Source organism: Micromys minutus (genome assembly GCF_963924665.1).
Source record: "Micromys minutus genome assembly, chromosome: X".
Taxonomy (NCBI): Eukaryota; Metazoa; Chordata; class Mammalia; order Rodentia; family Muridae; genus Micromys; species Micromys minutus.
In genome coordinates this window covers 4,605,788-4,627,790 of record NC_137970.1, presented here as the reverse complement: position 1 = coordinate 4,627,790, position 22,003 = coordinate 4,605,788, and positions in this window count along the sequence as shown.

Genomic DNA, 22,003 nt, shown 5'->3' with positions numbered 1-22,003 from the left:
TCTGTGTCTTCCTTTTCTGGAGTGTTTGGAATTCCGATGTTTGCTGTTATGGGAGAGCTGGGTTCTGGTATTGCCAGGTTGTCTTGGTTTCCTTGGGATATACTCTTTCGCTTTCCTCTTGCCATTTTGTTGTCAGTGATATGTTCTTGCCTTTCCCTTGTATTTGGTCTGTGCCCCTGGATCTCTACTGGTCCAGGTGGCCAATGGGTCGAGCCCTGTTCTATGCCTTAGAATCGTCGGGTGGGAACAGAAGTTCCAACGTTCTGCTCCTGGTCACTGGATCAGACAGGGTGGGGCAGGGCAAGGCAGGGGGTGCACTTTTCGTGTGCACTCCGCAGAGATCTTTCTGCTTCCTGGCAGCCCAGGTCTCCCATATACCAGACTTTCAAAGAAGATCTAATACCAATATTCTTCAAGTTATACCACAAAACAGAATCAGAAGCAATATTATCAAATTCATTTTATGAGGATACAGTCACTCTGATACCTAAACCACACAAGATAGATTTTTAATAAGTACACTTTCAGACGAATATTTCTTATAAATATAGATGCGAAAATACTCAATAAAATAATATTAAACCAAATCAAAGAGCATAACAAAAAATTATACACCATAATCTAGTACACTTTATCCCAGAGATGCAGGGATGGTTCAACATATGAACCCTAAGTAAACAAACTGAAATTTAAAAAGTCATATGATCATCTCATTAGATTCTGAGAAGCCTTTAAAAAACTCCAACACCCTTTCCTGATAAACGTCTTGGAGAGACCAGTGATACAACACATATACCTAAATATAATAAAGGTAATACACATAGTGCAAGTCAAAAGTCAATATCAAATTAAATGGAGAGAAACATAAAGCAACTCTACTAAAATCAGGAACAAAAAAACTGTCTCATTACCTCTTCAATATAACACTTGAATTTTTATTTAGAACAGTAAGACAACTTAGAGTACATCAAGGGGATGCAGATTGTAAAGGAAGAATTCAAAATAGCATTATTTGCAAATGATATGGTAGTATACATGAATGACCCCAAAATTCCACTGGGGAATTCCTACAGCTGATAAACACTTTCAGCAAAGTAACTTGATACAAATGAACTTTCAAAAATCAGTAGTTTTCCTATAAACAAATGACAATAAGACTGAGAAAGAAATTAGTAAAGCAACACCCTTCACAATAGCCACAAATAATATCATGGTGTAACGCTAAGCAAGTGCTAACCTGTATGACAAGAACTTCAAATCTCTGAGGAAAGAAACTAAAGAAAATAACAGAAGATGAAAAGATCTCCCATATTCATGGATCAGTAGGATTAACATAGTAAAAGCAACCATCTAACCAAAAACAATCTACAGATTCAACACAATCCCCATAAAAATTCCAACAAAATTCTTTACAGTCCCTGAAAGAACAATACTAAACCTTATATGGAAAACAAAACAAAGCAAACAAACAAACAAACAACCCCAGGATGGTTTTTAATAATCCTTTATAGCAAAAGAACTTCTGGGGGTATCACCATTCTTTATTTCAAGCTGTACTACAGAGCAATGGTAACACAAACTGCATGATATTGATATAAAACAGACTGTTAGATCAAGGGAATTGAGATGAAGACTCAGAAGTAAATCTACACACCCACAGACACTTGATTTTTGATAAAGAAGCTGAACTGATACAATGGATCTTCAGTGAATGCTACTGATCTACCTGGATGTCAGCGTGTAGAAGAATGCAAATAGACACATATTTATCACCCTGCACAAAACTCAAGTCAAAGTGGATCAAAGACCTGAACATAAAAACATAACACTAAATCTGATAGGAGAGAAAGAGGGGAATAGCCTTGAACACATTGGCACAGGAGACAACTTCCTGAATAGAATACTAATTATGCAGGCCATAAGAACAAAAATTATTAAATGGGACTTAATGACACTGAAAGCTTCTGTAAGGCAAAGGACACTGTCAAAAAGACAAAACAGCAACCAACAGAATATTAGATCTTTACTAAACCACATCTGACAATGGGCTGATATAAAAAATATATTTTAAAAAAACTCAAGAATTTAGACATCAACAAATCAAATAACTCAATTAAAAATGGAGTACAGATCTAAACAGAGAAGTCTCAAAAGAGTGATCTCAGAATGGGTGAGAAATATTTAAAGAAAATTTCAACATCACTAGTTATCAGGGAAATGCAAATCAAAATGACTCTGAGATTTCATCTTATACCAGTCAGAATGACTAAGATAAAAACACAAATGACAGCACATGTAGAGCAAGGGGAACACTCCTCCATAGCTGGTGGGAGTACACACTTGTACAGACAGTTTGGGAATATGGCAGTTTCTCAGATAATTCGGAACAGATCTACCTCAAGACCCATCTATATCGCTCCTGGGCATGTACCCAAAATATCCTCCAACATCTCCAGACACTTTCTCAACTCTGTTCATAACAGCTTTATTCATAATAGCCAGAAACTGGAAACAACCCAGATGTCCCTCAACTGAAGAATGGATGCAGAAAATATGGTACATTTATACAATAGAGTATTATTTAGATATTAAAACCAATGAAATAATGGAATTTGTAGGCAAATGGATGGAATTAGAAAATATTATACTGAGTAAGGTAACCCAGTCCTGGAAAGATAAACATGGTATGGGATCACTCATAAGTGGATATTAGCCATACATAAATGATAACCATGCTACAACTCACAGACACACATAAAAGCTAAGTAGCAAGGAGGGCTCAAGTGGAGACATTTGAATCTCACTGAAAAGGGGAAATAAAATACAGACATCAAGGTGATAGGGGAAGGTGACTGTATGGGGGTAGAGTGAGGATAAAAACAGCAGGTATCAGCTAGAGGAAGGATGGAGGGAGAGAGTACTGGGGGAGTCAACTAGAAGCAGACAGGACATCTCTGGGATAATCTAGAAACCTAGGGCAATGGAAACTCCCATGAATCCATAAGGGTGACCTAGCTAAGACTACTAACAATGAGAAATATGAAGCCTAAACTGGCCATCTCCTATAACCAGAAAAGACATCTAGTAGAGGAATAGGTACACAAACTCAGCCACAAAATCTTTGACATACAATTTGCCCTGCCTACAAGATATATTGGGGTAAAGATGGAGCAGTAATTGAGGAAATGGCCCAACAATGACTAGTCCAGCTTGAGACCCATGCCATGAGAGGGAGCCCACCCCTGACACTATTAATTATATTCTGCTATACAGATCACAGCCTAGCATAACCATTATCAGAGAGGACTTACCCAGCAGCTGATGGAAACAAATGCAGAGACCCACAGCCAAATATTAGGCAGATCTTGGGGAATCCTCTGGAAGAGAGGGAAGTAGGACTATAGGAGCCAGAGAGGTCAAGAACACCACAAGAAAACACACAGAATTCACTAAACTGGACCCATAGGGATTCACTGAGACTGACTAGGAAGCATCCACGGGACTAACCTAAGCCCTCGACACACATGTTACAATTATATAGCTTGGTTTTTATGTAGGACTTCTAACAGCAAGAGCAGTAGCAGTGTCTGACTCTGTTGTCTGCCTTTGGAACCATTTCTTCCTACCGGCTGCTTCATCTGGCCTCAATAAGAAAAGATGCACCTAGTGTTACTGCAACTTGATATGACAGAGCTGGTTGATAGCCAAGGGAGAAAAGAATGAATGTTGAATAAAGGTGAGGAAAGGGCTGTGAGAAAAGAAAAGCGAGGAAATTACAATTGGAACCAAAGCCAATTAATTAATTAGTAATTAACTAGCAATTAATTGATAATAATTATTAATTAATTAAAATTAATTAAAGGCAGAAAAGACACAAACTAACAGGATGGATACAAAAAAAAAACAGACTCTATCCTTTTGCTGCATTCAGGAAACACACTTCAACATCACAAATAGACATTACCTCAGGGCAAAGGATTTGAAAGAAGATATTCCAACTGCCATCAGGACTCAGGGCCTGCCCACAAACTGTTGAAAACACAGAAGAGCCTCAGAAGTGCTCTCCCACCTGAGCCCACAGGTAAGTCCCCACTGACTATCAGGGAAAGACCACCAGGAACTCTCAGGGTGCAGGAAGCATGGTACTGACTGGGACAGAGCCAGGCCACTGCCATCATAACTCACTGCCTGCCTGCAGAGAGCAGAATACCCAGGGACAATCTCTCTCTTGAGTCCACAGGCCCACGGACCCACGGGAAAAGGAAGCTCCATTCAGAGACAAGATCACCTAATATCACAGATAAGAAGATGGCAAGAAGCAAGCTCAAGAGCCTAAGCAGTGGAAACCAAGACAACCTGGCAACATCAGAACCCATTTCTCCGAGTACAGCAAATAGTAGATTTCACAACACACCAGAAAAACAAGATAAGGACTTGAAATCACACTTCATGATGATGATGGAGGTCCTCAAGAAGCACATGAATAACTCCCTTAAAGAATCACAGAAGAATTGGGAGAACACACATGAACAAGTAGAAGCCCTTAAAAGAGAAAACAAAAAAAAATCACTTAAAGAGCTACAAGAAAACACAACCAAGCAGGTGAAGGAATTGAAAACAGAAATAGAAACAATGAAGAAATCACAAAAAAGACAACCCTAGAGATAGAAAAACTAGGAAAGAGATCAGGAGTCATAGATGCAAGCATCTCCAAGAGAATACAAAAGATGGGAGAAAGAATCTCGGGGGCAGATGATAACATCAAAAAAAAAAAAAAAAAAAATCAAAAAGCTCCTAACCCAAAATATCCAGGATATCCAGGACACAATGAGAAGCCCAAACCTAAGTGTAATAGGGGTAGAAAATAGTGAAGACTCCCAACTAAAAGCCCCAGTAAATATCTTCAACAAACTCATAGAAGAAAACTTCCCTAACGTAAAGAAAGAGATGACCATGAACATTTAAGAAGCCTACAGAACTCCAAATAGATTGGACCAGAAAAGAAACTCTTCCCAATACATAATATTCAAAACACCAAATGTTCAAAACAAAGAACGAATACTAAAAATAGTACGGGAAAAGAGACAAATAATATTAAAGGCAGATCAATCAGAATTACACCAGACTTCTCAACAGAGACTATGAAAGCTAGAAGATCCTGGAGAGATATCATACAGACCCTAAGAGAACACAAATGCCAGCCCAGGTCACTATATCCAGCAAAACTCTCAATCACCATAGACGGAGAGACCAAGATATTCCAGGACAAAAGCAAATTTACAGAATATCTGACCACAAATCCAGCCCTACAAAGGATAATACACTGAAAGCTCCAACACAAGGAGGAAAACTACAACCTAGAAAAAGAAAGAACATAATCTTCTTGCAATAAAACCAAAAGAAGAAAAGCACACAAACATAATTCTACCTCTAACAACAAAAATAGCAGGAAACAACAATCATTATCTCTTAATATCTCTTAACATCAATGGACTCAATTCCCCAATAAAGAGACATAGGCTATCAGACTGGATACATAAACAGAATCCAGCATTTGGCTGCATACAGAAAAATCATCTCAGTGACAAGACAAACACTACCTCAGAATAAAAGACTGGAAAATTTTTTCTAAGCAAAGAGTCCTAAGAAACAAGCTGGAAGTAATGATGATTTCTGGTGATTCTGAGTGTCTTGCTGACGCCATCACCACTGTGTGCTGACCGTTCCTGGGTCCAAAACCTACAGTAGCGTGGGTTTTTAATTTCACGGCCAGGAGTTCTTAATGTGCTTCTGTGTCTCTCTGTTAGGGATTTGAGGATACACGCTGGCTGCCTATGCTTGAAGAAAGGATGCGGTCTGCAGGCTGCATGGAGGCCCAGCCCCCTCATCTAGATGTCGGCGAATCTTAGTGCCCAGGCTAAGGTGGAATTCCTAGAATGAGCTGGATGACAAAAATCATCTTACTGTCTGAGAGCAAGCCCTTTATTCTGCCTGCCATGATGGTGAAGGGCTTTGCTGCTACTCACTGACAAGTTGGATGGCTTTTTACTGCATTGTTGCCAGCTGACCATGAGAGACTGCAGGCCATGTGTGCTGGCTGGGCCACATCAGTGGCAACTGTCTCTTTAAGTGTGCCCAGACTGAGCCAGACCCTCACTTGCACATGAGTATAAGACAATGTAGTACAAGCTTATCTTGCCTAAAAGTTTTATATTGTTGGAATGGAAGTGCATAGTTTGATGCTTCTAATAAAATACTTGAAAAGCAAAAATAAAAATAAAAAAATAAAAAAGAAAAGAAAAGAAAAAAGAAAAAAGAAACAAGCTGAAGTAACAATTCTAATATTGAATAAAATGAATTTTCAACCAAAACTTATCAAAAAAGAAAAGGAAGGACACTTTTTACTCATCAAAGAAAAAAATCTATCAAGATGAACTCTCCATCCTGAACATTTATGCTCCAAATATAAGAGCACCGGCATTCACAAAATAAACACGACTAAAGCTCAAAGCATATATTTCACCACACACAATAATAGTGGGAGACTTCAACACCCCACTCTCATCAATGGACAGATTATGGGAGCAGAAAATGAACAGAGACACAGTGAAACTAGCAGAGGTTATGAACCAAATGGCCACCCCCATTATTTCAGGAATTTCCCACTGAACTAGAATTTGATAGTACTCCACAACATTCCAACTATCTCTCCTCAGATTATCTCACCTCATCCTCCCCCCACAGGCATAATTCTCCCTCACCCTTCCTTACCTGTGCCCATGTTTCCTACAGAATTGATAATATTTCCTCTTCCCAGGGAGATTCATGCTTCCACACTAACCCCTCTTCCTTGCCAAACCTCTATGGGTGAGTGTATATTGTAGCTTGATTATCATGAACTTGACAGCTGATATCCACTTATAAGTGATTACATATTAAATTTTTGCTGAGTCTGGGTTATTTCATGCAAGAAGATGTTTTATAATTCCATTTGCCTGCAAATTTCATTATGTCATTTTTAACTGTTAGGTAATATTCTTTTCTAAAAAAAAAAAAAAAAAAAAAAAAAAAAAAAAAAAAAAAAAAAAAAAAAAAAAAAAACAGATACTTTTATTACATGACAAGAGGTTCAAACCATAAGGAAACTTGCACAGTGACCCAGACAAACCTCAGATATGCCACCCAGTCCCATGTTCTCACCCTCACTTCAGCATAGCCCCCTGGGTTCTGATAGGTACAGCTCTCAGACCCCTCCTTCCCATTCTGTCAAGTGTTACAACCCCATTAGGTGCCCAGTCTCGCCTCAGTGAAGCCTCATGTGCCAGCCATGACTGCACTGTCCACCTGAGGCGGCTCTAATATGTAAACCTATCACATTTTCTTTGTCCATTCTTTGGCCAAGGGACATCTAGGTTGTTTCCAGCCTGACTACTATGAATAAAGTTGCAGTGAACATTACTTGAACAGTGTTCTTGTGATAGCATCCTTTGGGTATATGACCAAGATTAGCCTAGCTAGGTTTTAAGAAAGAACTATTCCGTTTTCTAAGAAACCTCTATATTGATTTCTGTAGTGGTATGTAGGTTTGCAGTACCACTAGCAATGAAGGAGTGCTATCCTTGTTCCACACCCTTGCCAGTATGAGCTGTCACTTGTGTTACTGATTTTAGCCAATTTTAGCCAATGCATTAAATAATACTAGCTCATACTCAGAAAAGTCAAGTTAGATGTAAAATGTAAGAAGGGTTATCAAAGTAGTTTTGATTTGCATTTTCCTGATGGCTAAGACTGTTGAAGATTTCTTTTTTAAGTGTTTCTCGGGCATTTAAGATTCCCCAACTGAGAATTCTCTGTTTAGATCTGTACCCCCAATTTTTTGTTGGATTATTTGAGATTCTTATATCTAGATTCTTTATATATATTTTGATATTGGAGTTGATAAGGATCCTAGACCTACATCCAATCTGTTCTGCCTGAAAGATGTGTTGGGGACAATGGTGACATAGAACTTGTAAGAGTGATGAACTAATGTCTTTCTTAACTTGGGCCCCATAAGATAAAAAGAAGCCCAGGCTCAAAACTGCCTTGGCAGCCAGGGAGAGAAGACTGGATAACCCAGAGACCTAGGGTAGAACCTAACATAACTGGCAAAATGAAAAAAATCAGTGGAATAATACCTAATGATATTCTGCACTCATAGATTGTTACCTTGTCCAGTTGTCATTGAAGAGACTTTCTCCTTCAGAAGGTGGGAGCAGGTACAGATACCCATGGCCAGACACCATGCAGAGAGAAAGTCTAAATTGAAAGCCTCCATTTGGTCTCTCCAACGGAGCCCTTGCAGAAGGAAAGGACAAAAATTGTGAGTCAGAAGGGAGAGAGGACACCAGGAGAACATGGCCCACTGAATCAATTAATCAGGGCTCATACGTGCTCATAGAAACTGAAGTGCCTAGCACAGTGCTGACAAATGTCTGCACCAGGTCATCTGCTTATATGTTATGGTTGTTAGCTTGCTGGTTTTGTGGAATTTTTTAATAGTGGGAGCTGGTGTATCTCTGACTGCTTTTCCTATTCTTGGAATTCTACTACTGTTGAATTGCTTTATCCAGTCTTGATATAGGAGTTTGTGCCTTGTCTCATTATATCTTGTTTTATCATGTTTGATTATAGTTTCTTGGAGGGACATGAAAGAAAATAGAGGAAGGAGAGATCTGGAGGAGAGAGAAGGTGCAGGTCGAGGGGGTGCATCTGAGAGGAGTGGAGGGAGGGAAAACTTTGGTTGTATCAGGTATTGTATGAGAGAGGAATCTGTTTTTTAAAAAGAAAAATTCTGTGAAGAAAACCTGGGTCAAAAGTTGAGAAACAATCACAGAACATAAATTAACTATCTTTCAAATGTTATAGAGAAAAATCATCACTCTTAAGATTCCAAGCTAGGTGAACAGTATATGTTAAAGTGTATTGTTTGTATGTCAACCTCTTTAAGAAATAACAATGTATAAAATTGTGATTATAAGAACAACAATACAACGAAATCCAGCATTCTTAATGAAATCTTTTTATAAAAAGAATAATGTACTAACTTAACTCTATTGTTTGCCCAAAGAGAAATATGTTAAAATAAAATCAGCAACGTCTCTTGAAGTTATGTTCAGAGACCAGTTTTTATCTGGTTTCAGTGTATTCTAAGTCTATGCCAACAAAAAGACATAATTTTTTACTGCTACTGTTGAATAGTAGCTTCTGACAATAAAACTAGATTAACTTAAAAACCCTCAAGAACATTTAAAAATAAACTATATAACTAAAAGATCATTTTCAATCTTATAACATTATAGAAATACACAAAGGAGACTTCTTTAATTTCATATATGCTTCATGGCATACAACATGCAAATAACAGCAGAAAACAGAATCTCAACATTTCTTTCTATATATCTGATTGGAAAAAAGGACAAAATACAAAAGAACTTATAAGGAACACTAAAAAAGTCACTTGATAAGTCTGTTAAATTATCACCTCAAAGGTTAACACTATTGAGTGGCCAAATGTTGGGGTAAATGAGGCTCACAAGACAAAACCTACTTTCTGACATTCTGGTCTTGGTTTTGTCATCTATTTGTCGAGGTGAGTTACTAGGCCTCACTCTATCCACACTACTTCCAAAACCAGCCTCTGGGCTCACATTCTGTATGAAGGAGGTAATACATTTGGGACTAAATTAAGCAGTCATTATAGAAGCTTAAGAGTTTTGAAATGCTAGGGGAGGAAAAACAATCAGACACTTTCCCAAGGTGATTTGAGATTCAAAAGGAAGCTATTGTAATTGGTGCAGATTCTGATGTTGACATGCCAGTGGCCTTACATGGTGAGTCATTGTTTTCCCTTCTGCATCATTTCACACTCTCCTCCCACCCATCCCAACACGGAGCTGTGCAGTTTGAATCCGTCATTGAATTTTCAAAATAATTCTCAAAAGCAGTAAATGGGCTGTGAATTAGAGAAAACCCTATAAGACTTGAATGCATTAAATGATACCAGCTCACACTCGGCAAAGTCAAAGTCTACTTGCATGTCTTTCTTCTAAGTCATTCTCATGTGGCAATAGAAAGGAAAACATCTATTCCTTTATGTGATGGCTCCAACTGTTGTGAAATGAAGCAAAGGCTGTTTTCTCTCTTCCTTTCAACTTAGCAGGCATCGCATGAGGCAGCCTGCAACCTGACCTAAGACACTGGTCTGTATATGACCCAGGAGCCTTGTCTGGGGCAGTTCAATCATGTACATTTATATGTATTGAAACATGTGGCAATGACTTTCTGCCGTCACAACTAGTTAACTTGAAAGAATTATCATGAGAATGCTCCTCAGTTGTTGAACATACTGAGATGGCTAGCGTAAATATTCTGTTCCTGCCATAGCTTAGTATCTAGGAAAATACTTCTCTTTTTGTGTCCCAAGATCTGCACTTCTGTAAAGAATTCCAAACCCAGGAGACTTACTGCCTCACTTTCCCAATATTTAGATTCGAACTAAGATCTTTGAAACCCAGAATTTCCTTTATTATTCTACTAGCTTAAGAATAGCAAGTATTTAAACTCAGGTATCACAGGGATAAATCTTCAACACAGAATGGGGATGGGGAAGATTCTTCCTGAAGGCCAGTGAACCCAGAGTCATCCAAGGAGCTCCAGTGCTTTGAACATTCAACCATTCTAGAACTCCCAATGTTGCTTCTAAAGTTGCAGTACAAAAAAGAACCTGAGATTTATAATTCCCCAACTTTGCCTGGTCTGGAAATGCCTGGCCAACTTGAAGCCTTCGGCTTGGGAAAGCGCATCACTCAGCTCTGCATCACGATGACATGGGCTCTAAATAGCTCCCATGACAGTCTGTTTCAGAAAAGAATATATTTCACAGAAATAGTCAGGGATTCCATTTTAAAGAGTTCCTGTAAGCCAGCAAGAACTGCACATACATAATATTAGAAAGAAAGAACAAAATGCATAGAGAAATCTGCTTTTAAAGGCACTTCTGAGAAACTCAATTTAAGGCTCTGAAAAATAAATCATAATCATCCATTGCAATCAGAGATTTTTCTGAAGACGCCCGACTCTGGGGAAATTGCAATTCACATTAGAGATATAATATAAAAACCAGCATCAGTGGCACAAATGGTTACCTAAGCTCACTGGCATTGAATGATATAACCTTTACTGAGAATTAAATACTCATGAGAGATATTTAGTGGCAACTTTGTTCAACCAATGGGACCAATAGGGTGTTTTTCCCTACCACTACCACATTCAAGACTACTCTGGAGGCTCATCAAAGACAGAAGACAACTCATTTTAAAAATCTTTACATTCCCAAAATGCCACCAACCACATATCAACAAGGTTTCATGGAATTCAGAGACACAAACCTAGGCCTGAAAAAAAGTTCTTTGTTTTCATGTGAGTGTTCAACTGCAGACCACTAAGGATGGAGGGTAATGAACTATGGATTTCTCTGTTCATGGAGAAGACAGTCAATAATATGTTTTCCTTCTCCATGATGCTAAATTTTAGAATACAGTCTTACCACTCCTTCTTAAAATGCCAGGGAAGACATGGTAATAATAGCTTTTAGGCAAAGATAGAGCTGAGAGAGACAAATTAAATAGAAATGGCAGAATAAATAGATGGGGAAAAGCAATTCACTGTCTTTGCACTCATTTTTTACCTATGCCAAGTTTCTTTACTCCACAGTTAAGCATGTAAGAATTCATTCAGAAGTAGAAATTACCAATTCCACACCAGATCACAAATTACAGAAAATGTCAGTCACTTTGATTATTATCGCCCATATGCCATGAATCTGCTCGAGTGATGGAAAGCATGGCTTTGTGAAATGAGCACCAGACAGAATCCTGACTTGACTATTTTAAGTGATGCTGGCGAGGATGTGGAGAAAGAGGAACACTCTTCCACTGGTAGTGGGCTTGTAAGCTGGTACAACCACTATGGAAATCAGTTGGGTGTTTCATCAGAAAATTGGACATAACAGTACCTGAGGATCCAGCTATACCCCTCCTGGGCATATATACCCCAAAGATGCCCCTGCATATAACAAAGACACATGCTTCACCATGTTCATAGCAGCTTTATTTATAATAGCCATGAGCTGGAATGAACCCAGATGTTCTTCAATAGAGGAATGGATACAGAAAGTATGGTACATATACACAATGGAGTACTACTCAGCTATTAGAAACAGTGACTTTACAAAATTCCTAGGCAAATGGATGCAACTAGAGAATATCATCCTGAGTGAGGTAACCCAGTCACAAAAGAACAGACATAATATGGAGTCACTGATAATTGAATACTAGCCACAGAAAGCTATGAATCCCCAAGAAACAATTCACAGACCTTATGAAGCTCAAAAACAAGGAAGGCCAAAATGTGAATGCCTCAGTCCTTCTTAGAAGAGAGAATAAAACACTCACAGGAGGAGGTACAGGATCAAGTGGAAGAGCAGGAATTGAAGACGGGATCCTTCAGGGGCTGCCTCACCTGGGGATCCTCTTTAGGCCCAAGCACTATAGCTGATGCTGGGAGGTGCTGCCTGGCAGGAACCAGATAGGGGTGCCTTCTCAGGGCTCTGCAGAGTCATGCAGCTGAGCATGCTTGCAGCTACACAAGCATCAGATTGAACAGGAGGACCCCAGTGAGGGTGTTTGGGGGTGGGGATGAAGGAGCTGAAGGGGGTTGCGGCCTCATGGGAAGAACAACATCGATGACCAACCAAATCCTCCACAGCTCCTATGGACTAAAACACCAACCATTGAGCACGCATTGAGAGGCCCATGGCTCCAGTTGCATATGCAGTGGAGAATAGCAGAGTCTGGCATCAGTGTGAGAAGAGGACTTTGGTCCAGGGAGGGCACGTTTTCCCAATGTAGGGGAATGTCAAGGTACTGAGGTGGAGAGGGTGATTGGGAGCTAGTGCACCTTCCTGAAGACAAGTAGAGGGGGAGGGGAGATGGGGAGCAGGGTGGGCGAAAAACGTTTCAAATGTAAAAACAGAGAGTAATAAAAAAAATTTTTTTTAAGGAAAAAAGTGATGCAAGGCAACTTCTTAACCTTTCTCTGTGTTTCAACTCTCGACCTATAATAGCGGAAGAGGGCATAAGAGGGAGGAGAGAAAGGGAAAAGAAACGTGAGGGGAAAAAAAAATCTTAAGTTCTCTTGCTTTTCATTTACAGATGCCGTGGGAATTGAATAAAAGCATCCTTAGCACATTGGGGAACTTCTGGAAGCCATTCACCTTTATGCCACAACATTGGCTGTTAGTGATGTGAGCTATCACAGAGCTGCATGCCTGGAGCTTGGCCGTATTGCACCTGATAGTGCCTGAGATATGGGTGGAGGATCGGTCACACTCCAAATTTCCTCCTTCAGCAAGTTCTACGTGCAAACTATGGTTGATTGGTATTCTCGGATGTTCCTTGTGTGGGAGATAAGAACTGAATGTTTATTTTAAAAATAATTTCCAAAGAGAGATTAAAAAGCATATAAAAGCCCTTTAACTTGGGAAGGAAAGAAAAACATTTCATCCGACGATAAATGTATCAATGCCTTTACTCATTTTATAAAGCTTTTCTGCAGAAAGCTCTGCTAGATTCTAGAAGTACAGAGTCCAGTGAAGCAGGGCTTACCTTCGGGAGCTTGTATAATTCAGTTACCTGGCACTCAGGTCCATAAATCTTTACTTTCCCTGCATTTTAAAAGGAATTAGGAAACAGAAATTGATTTTTTTAAAGGAAATGGATTACTGAGACTTAGGCCAAATAGAGTGGGACAACAGTTTTCCTGTGGCAACTTTTAAATAGCTGTGAAATAAAAGCTAGTGCAAATGGAAATTTAAGCACGAGGCAATGTAGCCAGTCCTTTCCTTGAGAAAAGAGGACCTGGATCCAGGCTGTCTTCAATCTCTGTAACAAAGATTTCTACTTAAGGAAAATGGCATCTGAAAGAGCTTTCATTTTAAAAGAGCAAAGAATGCAAGCCTGGGAAAGTCTCTGCCCACAAGTGCATTCCTTTGGTGATGTAGAGTGGAAATCATACATACCTTTTCTTTACAGGTCAGCTCAAGCTTCCACATTTCAATTTCCTGCTGCATATGCTAATTTTGCAAGTAAACAAAATCAATAATTGAAGGAAGTGGCATGTCTTTCTCTAGAACAAGAATATTCTAGTGGCTAATAAATAGCTACTAAGAACAATGATGTCTGAGAAGGCAATCATTACAAATAATAAAAGCAAAAATATCTATTCATTTATTTACCCATTTATTTGTTTGTCTTTTGTTTACTCATTTTTCCCCTTATCTGAGACAGGGTCTTGCTATATGGACCAAAGCTGGCTTTGAACTTACAATCCTGCTACCTCAATCTCCCAGGCACTGAAATTACAGGCAGGCATGTACCATCAGGCCCCTACCCACCTACTCCAGTCTCACCCCTCTAGCATCCCCATTCTCTGGGTCATCAAGCCTCCACAGGACCAAGGGTCTCCCCTCCTATTGATTCCAGGCAATGCCATCCTCTTCTACATATATAGCTGGAGCCATGTGTCATCCATGTGAGCTCATTGGTTGATGGTTTAGTCCCTGGAAGCTTTGGGGTGTCCAGTTAGTTAATATTGTTGTTCTTCCTTGTTATATGTTGGAGCATCTTTTGAGTATATTCCCAAGAGTAGTATAGCTGGATGTTCAAGTAGAGTGATTTCCAACTTTCTGAGGAACTGCCAGATTGATTTCCAAAGTGGTTGTACCAGCCTGCAATCCTACCAGCATTGGAAGAGTGTTCTTTCTCCATATCCTTGCCAGTATCTGCTGTCACCTGAGTTTCTGATCTTAGCCATTCTGACTTGTATGAATTGGAATATTTTTTTTGGGGGGGGATGATTTGCATTTCCCTGATGACTAAAGATGTTGAACATTTCTTTACATGGTTTTTGGCTATCTGAGATTCCTCAGTTGAGAATTCTTTGTCTTTTAAATTGGGTTATTTGTTTTTCTGGAGTCTAACTTCTTGAGTTCTTTGTATATTTTGGCTATTAGCCATCTACTGGATGTAGGTTTGACAAAGATCTTTTCCCAATCTATAGGTTGCCATTTTGTCCTATTGACAGTTTCCTTTGACTTACAAGAAGCTTTTCAGTTTCATGAGGTCCTATTTGTCAATTGTTGATCTTAGAGCTTGAGCCATTGCTGTACTGTTCAGGAAATTTTCCCCTGTGCCAACTTGTTCAAGGTTCTTTCCCACTTTTTCTCTATTAGATTCAGCATGTCTGGTTTTCAGTGGAGGTCCTTGATTCATTTGGACTTGAGCTTTGTACAAGGATATAAAAATGGACCAATTTGTATTCTTCTACATGCAGACTGCTGAGTGAGATTTTTGGCATTCGTATGCTAGAGGAAGTCTTTACTCCCTGTTTGGTAGTCTGAAATAGGGGGATGAAAGAGGATAAGCAACAAGTAAGAAAAGCCAAGTGTCTGCTGCCCCCATGTGGCTAAGTCACTTATTGCTTTTAACAATCACATGAAAGTAAATTTGCATTAACACCAGCAGAAACTTAATAAAAATTTGGCATTTCAGTGCATATAGCCCTCTGTAAGAGACTCTGCTTTTCTGTATTCTTAGTAAAATATCTGAAATGAAAAAATAGAGTTTCTCCAGGCCAGCCTAGAAGATCCCAGTGGCAAATTATCTTTTTTTTTTTTTTTTTTTTTTTTTTTTTTTTTTAACTAAAAGACCTGATTCTGGCACTTTAAACCCTGAGTTTCTGTAATATCCAACTGTTTAGAGCAATTCATTTCCAGGAATTTGGTGAGAAAATTCTAGAAGATAGCTCATTTAAGATCTTGATTCCTTAGTGTCAAAAATAGTGACGAGATTGGAGAGATGGTTCAGTGGTAAGAAGTGCTCAGTGCTCGTGAAGAGGACGAATTCAGTTTCTAGCACCCATGTCGGTGACTAGTGTTTAAAATAATATCAGTTTTGTGTGCTAGTCTTGGATCTTACAAACATCTTCAAACTTATTTGTTATAATAATTTTTGTTTTTGTTGATCCACTAGGATAGTTTACATTCAGGATTTTATTGTCCATGAATTTAGTTTTACTACTGCTTTCCAATGTAGAAACTTTAATTCCTTTTCTTGTTACATAACTAGAACGTCAGTTCACTGGTGAATAAAGATGATGAGTAGACTATTCTTTCCTTGTTCCAAGTTTGTGAAAAACAGTAAACCTTTGAGTGACTGGTATTACTTTAATCGTGGTTTTTTTCATAAATTTTACTTATGTAGCTGAGATTTACTTTTTATCCCAACTTTATCATATGGCTTTTCAGATTTACAAATGGGTTTTGAATTCATGAATTGTTCTTTGACACCTACTCAGACTGTTGTGCTTATTTTATCTCATTAGTAAGGTTTATTGTATCTTTATGAGATGATAAAACAATTCACACTACTGAGATAAACTCCACTTGATCATACACAATGTATGGTTTTTGATATGGTACATAATTGGATTTGGTAGTGTTTTATTGAAGGTTAATATATCTATGTTCATAAAGGATAGCAATATTTACATGTTCTTATGTTTATTTGTCTGACTTTGGCATCAGGGTAATTAATAGCCATTTGTTTCTGTTTTTTGAAAGTTCATAAGGATAAATGCTAAACATACTAATTATAGCCAGGTAGTGGTAGCACATATTTTTGATCCCAGAACCTAGGAGGCAGATGAAGGTGGGTCTCTGTGAGTTCAAGGTCAGTCTGGTCTACAGAGTAAGTTCCAGTACAGCCAGGGCTACACAGAGAAACCCTTCATCAAACAAAACAAAAAAAAATACAAATTCTTATTTAACATTACATGGAATTTATTAGTAAAACCATCTGAGCCTAGACTTCTTTTTGTGTGAAAAATTTCAATGACTAATTTCATGACTGGCTTATTGTAAATCTAGCAAGATTCTGTGCTTCTCCCTGAATTAATTTTAGTAACTTGTGTGTATCTAACAATGTGTTTCCTCTTGTTTAAATTATCTTTAAAATCCATTGTTGAATTGCATTTCATGACTAAGATTTTTTAGTTGTCACTGTTGGTTTCACATTGATGCTAAACTTATTTTTCCTTTTGTTGAAAATAGATTTTTTTCCTCATAAAACATAACCTGGTTGTAGTTTCTCCTCCTTCTACCACTTCCTCTTACTTCCTCACTTCATCTCCCCTCCAGATTCACTCCCTTTCTGGCATTATAAAAGTATAAGACCTTAAGAGGTAATCAAACATGACAAAATTAAACATAATAAGATGATGCAAGAACTATCACATTGAAGTTGGACAGGGACACTCATCAAAAGGAAGAAGTGCAGGCACAAGAGTCAGAGACCCACTCCACTCTCACGCCCAGGAGTCCCATAAAATACTAAGCTAAAAGCTATAATACATATGCAGATGGCCCAATTCAGAGTCACGATGTCCCTCTGCTGCTCTCTGTGAATTTTTATGAACCTTTCTCAGTTGATTCAGAGGGCATTGTTCTTCTTATGTCCTCTATCCTCTAGGGCTCTTACATTCTTTCTGCCTTCTCTTGCAAGGTGTTTCTTGAACTCTGAGGTGAGGGATTTGAAAGAAACATCTTGATTAGGCTCTGTATAATTTCTTACTGTAGGCCTCTACATCTGTTCCCATAGGCACCTAGAGGAAGCCTCTCTGATGATGACTGGGTAAAGGACTGATTTGTGTCTGAATATAGCAGAATATCATTAGGAATAATGTTTTGATACTTTTTTAAAGAATGGTAGTATTTGACTTTACCCAAGGTCTCTGGGTTATCTACTCTCTGGTTCTTGGATATCCATGCAGTATAGGTGCCCTTTTTGTGGAGTGGCCTACAGCCAGATCAGACATTGGTTGGCTATTCTCACAAGTTCTCTGCCACTATTGTTCTAGCATATTTTGTAGCTAGGACAGATTATAAGTCAATGGTTTGTGGCTGGGTTGGTGTGCACATTTTTCTTTCAGTAGCCCGCATAGTACTGTCACATATCAAAAAGACTAGAATGTATGGGTTAATGCTGCATGTAAGTACCAGCTCAACTTCTTTATGAGTTATGTGGATGTTATCCTTGGCAATAGGAACTAGCTGTCAGTTTGTGGAGAACAATCTATTGTCTTAGCAACAGCTGGGGATGTTTTGACATTTCAGTGGAACCCCTTAGTCAAGAACCAATTGAACCCAGTCCCACCACAGAAGTTTGCCTGGCTAAAAGAGACGGACAGTTGATACTTCTATTCCCCATTACTAGGAGTCCTCATTAGGATCACCTTCATAGATCTCAAGATGTTTCTTTTGAACTAGGTTTCCATGCCATCCCATAAATACCATTCAATCCCATTAGTCTCTCTATTCCTCCCCCGACACCTGATCCCCCCTGTTCCCATTTCCACCTACCCCAGCTCACCCCCAAAAAATCATTCCATTTACCCTTCCTAGGAAGATACATGCATCTTTCCCTGAGCTCTTCTTATTCCTTAGCCTCTCTGAATCTATGATAATCTAGCTTGGTTATCATTTACTTAACCACTGATATCAACTTGTAAGTGAATACATATCATATTTGTCTTTCTGGGTCTGGGTTACCTCACTAGTGTTTTTCCTGGCTCCATCTATTTGCCTACAAATTTCATTATGTCATTTTAAGTTAATTAATATTCCATTGTGCAAATTAACATTTTCTTTAGGTTGAAGGACACCTAGGGGCTGCTTCCAGTTTCTAGTTACTATGAATGAAGCTGCTATGAACATAAGGTGGGTAGGTCTCCTTGTGATATACTGGGGCATTCTTTGGGTATATATACTCAGCAGTCATATAGCTTGACCTTGATGTAGATGGATTCCCAATTGTCTGAGGAACCTTAATATTCATTTCCATAATGGCTGTACAAGTTTGCACTCCCACCAGCAATACATGAGTGTTCCCCCTTGCTTCATATCTTTTCCAGCATGAGCTATCACTTGTGTTATTGATTTTAACCATTATGACAGGTGTAAGATAGAATCTCAAAGTAGTTTTGATTTGCATTTCCCTGGTGGCTAAGAATGTTGAACATTTCTTTAAAAATCTTTACTCCACCAAATGGGAAACCTTAAAAGAAATGGATAGTTTTCTTGATAGGTATGACTTACCAAAGTTAAATCAAGATCACATAAACAATAAGTAGACCTATAACCCCTACTGAAATATAACCAGTCATTAAAAATCTACCAAACAAAAACAATCCCAGGGCCAACAGGTTTTAGCATAGAAATTTACCAGACTTTCAAAGAAGAGTTAATACTTATGCTCTTCAAATTATTCCACAAAATAAAATCAGAAGAAACATAGCCCAATTTATTTTATGAGGCCAAAGTTACTCTGACACCAAAGTTACCCTGATACTCAAATCACATAAAGATTTAACAAAGAAAGAGAACTACAAACCAATTTCCCCCATGAACATAGATACAAAAATACATGATAAAAGACTTGCAAACTTAATCCAGGAATACATCAAAAAGACCATCCACCATGATTAAGTAGGTTTCATCCCAGGGATGCAGGGATGGTTGAATATATGAACACGGGTAAATGAAATCTACCACATAAACAAAATAAAATAAAAAAACCCATATGATCATCTCATTAGATGCCCAAAAAAGCTTGACAAAATCCAATACCCTTTTGTGATAAAAGTCCAGTAGAGATGAGGGATACAAAAGAACATACCAAAACATAGTAAATGCAATTTACAGCAAGCTTTTAGCAAAACTCTAATTAAATAGAGTGAAACTCAAAGCAATCCCACAAAAATCAGGAACAAGATAAATGACAAATTATTTGAGAAAAAAATCAGGGAAAGACCATTCAAAATAGCCTCAAATAATATATATCTTGGAGTAACTCTTGTATGATAAAAACTTCAAGTCTTTGAAAAAAGAAATTGAAGAAAATATCAAAAATAACCATGCTCACATATTGATAGGATTAATATAGATATAGTAAAATATAATGTTGATCTAATCAGATATATACATATAAAAATGCAAATGGATCCATATTTATTATCTTACACAAGTAGTCACTTTTTCTAGATATTTCAATTTCTCAGGCAATTGGAATTTCCATACAGTAGCATTTCTTCCATTTAATTTTGTTTTGATTTTTGAGAGCTTTTTATTCTGCATGTATGTCTGTGAACCACATGCCCACAGAGTCCAAAAGAGAGCATTGGATCCCCTGAAACTAGAGCCACCGATAGTTATGACTGCCATATATATATTGGTAATCAAATCTGTGTCTTCTAGAAGAGCAGAAAATCTTCTTAATCACTGGGCCATCTTTCCAGCCCCTGGTGTCATTTCTTGTCAGTATAAGAACTTTAATAATTTCTAAAAGAATATATTTGTCTATCAAGTAATCTCATTAAATTACTTTGACTTTACAGTTCATTGATCAAAGCCCGCAACAGGTACAAAGGCACGCCAGAAGAATATCAATAATTGATTTGTACACAAGTAACTCCTGGCACATTCACACCCTCATAAATCAACAATCTATGTATATCTAAGAAGTATAAAAACACAGAGGGGGCCAACAAATATCCAGAATATCAATCTATCCTCCTCCCAACTTATGTGAAAGCAGGTTGAACATAATTTTTGTGAAGTCCTTTGTAAAAGAAAGTATTGCAGAATAGAGCACATTTCATTTTCCTGTGGAACCTCACCACAATCACTTCAAGCTGAGAGAATGGGCCCCAAGATGATTCATAGCTATAGTGGTTACCCCTTACACAAGGGGACTCCCAGCTGCTGAGCTGTGTAAAAACAGATTTAGCTAATCTTGTCTCTAGGGTACAGAAATATTAGATAATTTTGTGAAATTATTTTAGGTATTGAACCTAGGACCTTGTGTCTACTTATCAAGAATCAACCACTAAACTATATCCTCAGCCTTTGTGATAGTTTATTGTAAAACCTGACACATCCTTGAGACTTTGGATTGTTATAGGGGCAGAGACTGATGCCTACTCCATCCTGGAAAAATCTGTTTACTAATCATACACAGTAAAGGGAGAAAAGAACAGTAATCCAGACTGTACACATCCAAATTTTGGTGGGATGAAACAGTGTGTGTAAACTCAGATGCATTTGGAGGCAAGTAAATACCCTAAATAGCAGCCAGATGGCAAGATTGGATAAAAATTTCAAACCAAATAGACATCCAATCAAGTGAGAAGATTGGGGCTACAAGCCATTCCTATACTAGAAACTGAGACAGTAACTGGTCTGATGAGTGTTTGCACAGTTCTTAGAACTACCACACTCTGTTCCCCACACTGCTCTTCAGTATTGCTGCTGGCCTGCAAAGATTTTGCTGATGTCCAAGGGCTTCACATTCTAGGATTCCTAGGGATACTCAGCAACTTGTTTTGTTCAAGTATATAAACTGTTTTTCCTTTTGCTGTCTAAATAGTTCTACTGTCAAGACAGTATTTAAAGAGATAAAAGTCTATGTTGCCATCATTGTCTTGTCAAGACCTGTTAGAACAGCATCACATTTTTAAAGAAATTAAGTCAATTGACTTGCTTTACAATGCTCCATATTTTGTATCATCCAATTATTTCCTGTCAATGGCATCCAACCTCTCTTCTCATCCCCTTTATTTTCTGTAGACTTCATATTTAATTTAGAGGCTTGCTGAGTTTTAGTCATTCTTTGTTGTTGTATTTGGGGGTTGGGGTGTCACCATGCTGCTCTGCCTGTAAACTTGTGATCCTCCTCCCTAACCTTTCTAAGTGGAGAGGTTGCAGATATGGTTCATGATGCCTAGCTAGTTAATCATGTTTAAAGATAATACTTGGAGGTACAGGAGGAACTCAGAAGTGGAAATTTTG